Source organism: Lycium barbarum, chromosome 6 (genome assembly GCF_019175385.1).
Source record: "Lycium barbarum isolate Lr01 chromosome 6, ASM1917538v2, whole genome shotgun sequence".
NCBI lineage: Eukaryota > Viridiplantae > Streptophyta > Magnoliopsida > Solanales > Solanaceae > Lycium > Lycium barbarum.
The window spans coordinates 98,251,875-98,254,621 of record NC_083342.1 but is presented as its reverse complement, the minus strand read 5'-3'; positions in this window follow the sequence as shown (position 1 = coordinate 98,254,621).

Below are 2,747 nucleotides of genomic sequence, written 5' to 3'. Positions count from 1 at the left end.
CCTCGTACATGGCTGAGGAATATACAATTGAAAATTATGCAAGAACGTATGCTGGAAGGTTCTACCTACTTGGCAGTGAGAGTTATTGACCACCGGATCCATTTTCAATGGTTGCAAATAAACATTTATCCGTAAATTCAGAAAGAATGCATACTCGCGTATTCATAATGAAATGGATGTTCCACCGGGGAGATACACTCGAAAATGCTCATTTTGCAATTATGTTGGTCATGATAAGCGCAAGTGTCCCTTACGGCATGGTGGTCAAACTACATCTCGCGGTGGAAGTACCTCTAGCGGTGGTGGCACATCTAGCGGTGGTGGCGGAAGATCAACTCAAGGGCATTAATTGATGGATGTTTTTTAAGTTTTTTTCTTACTTTGATGATTGTATTTTAAAAAGTTTGGCTTTCTTATTAATTAGTATGTTAAGTATTTTTATCTACTCAAGGTTATGAATGAATGATGCAATTTAATTAAGTTTTTTTTTTTTTGTATGAATGCTGCCATTTTGACTAACTTTTGATTAATTATTAATGAACAAGTTTAAGTATTCGTAAAGAACTTCAAGCTAATGTCACCGAGCCTTCAAACGAAAATGGCGTTCGAGCACTTTTCAGCCACTAAAACGGCCATCCGAACTTTTGCGTATCCTTGATGTATTGATCCTACCTTATTAATCGCACAAAAATAAGTAGGGTTCTATATAAAATATTGAAGTTTCGGGGTCCTGAAGCATGATTAATCTATGGTTAAAGTACGTTAAAAAGTGTAATGAAGGAAGGGTTAAACCAAAAGGGCCGAAAAAAAGGAGACACTATAGCACAGTAATTGCGCTAAAGGCATTTTGGTAACATATTTTTTCGTTGGGGTATTTTGATTCAAAATATTTTTTTGGGGGCATTTTGGTTCTGGACTCTAGAAACTACGCTACACCTTCCAATCTCACGACTGTTTAAAACTCAAAGTGCAATACTATGTTATCTTTTCTGTTTTTTTTTTTTTTTTTTGGTTGAAATATCTTTTCTGTTTTAATTTGTTTGATATAATTTGAATCGGTATAAAATTTAAGATATAATTTTTTTTCTTTTAACTTTGTGGTCTTAAATAAGTATATGTCGTAAGTCAAAATTAAAATTGTTTCCAAAATAGAAATGTAGTAGTATTATTTATGGAAGATAATAAGAAAAGTAGCATAACATGTGAAAATGAATGGAGTATTATCGTTTACAAGTCCATAACCAAATCTGAGAATTTGGATATGAGACTTTAACAAAACAATTTAATTCTACTTTAAAGAATTGCGTTGATGGAATCTTTCATCCTTTTTCCCCAGAGAAAACAAAACAAAAAAAAACAAAAAATACAAAGACGAAAACATTAGTTCTTAAAGTGCTTCTACACACTCCGCCTCCACCATCGCGCTTTTGCATGTGCGGATCTACAGACCACAGTACACTATAATGAATGGACTCGACATAAATCAATAGTTTCAACTCACATTCTACTCTACTCTACTTTCTATTCTACTTTCTACGATACTATACATGGGGGGATAATCACACAGCAGGTCAACATGCCTACTTTGGCATGTTCAGGGTGAGTCATTTCGTAGAATTGGAGCAATTCCATTGGCTGAAAGGTAACGTGCCGTGGCTTGCTTCTTAAATATTTGTGTTGCTTTGACAATTTCACCCCTTGCATGGGGATGTCCAGTTATAACTTTTCTTTGTTGGCCCACTTCATCTTTTTTGAGGTAGCAGGCCCAGTTAACGGACACACCAACACATCATGTCTGCATGCCACGTTTTGCTCATGTTACTTATATTACTCCTCTGTCTCATAATAAGTATCATTCTAATAAAAAATACGTATATTAAAAAATTAATAATACAATGTAAAGTTTATTAAATTATTTCTATATAATAAATATAAATTAGTTTTTTCTGTTGATTAGAGCATGCACAAATAGTAATTTTTTTGACATTGAAATTCAACAATACCAAGTTACTATATACCTCTTCCAATCATCATTTAGTTATTACTTTAACTTGTCAGTTTTTGTCTAAGGTAGAGTTGAAAAAAACTAATCAATTTATATCTTGGCTTCCTAAAGTGACATTTATTATGACATAATTTATTTATTTTTTTACTAAAGTGACACTTATTATAGGACAGGGAGTATTTGTTAATAGCTAATAACTTTTTTGGTATACATGTTAATAGCCAGTATGATATAATAGAAAATATATTGAAAGGATAAGAAGGGTAATTCAGGGCTTCTTCTTTTTGTCGCATATTTAAATTTGATTAAGTATATAGTTTAGTAAAAGCTAGCCTAATTAACTTATATGCTAAACCGTGAGGATAGCATATTATAAAGTAACTTCTTCATTTGTTATTCTACATATTAATTATTTAAAGACGAATTAAATTCAGGCTATGCACAAAAACTGGTGCAGGCTTATGTAGCATTTAGAAAATAAATTTCTTAAAATTTGTTCATATTCATTTCTTCTTTAAAGTGCGGATTAGTTTGATTGTCCTATGTTTACAATTGAAAGTAAGAAAAATAATGAACCGGCTTTTTCCATTTTGAGTCTTAACTCATTAGTAATAATACAAAAATACTTTAATATTTTATAAAATTTATATAGAGCAATTTTGCTTTTTCTAATAGCATTGTGTTTGCATTACATCTTAAAAATTGAAGAGTACCTATATATTAATGACTTTTTTCTTGCTAA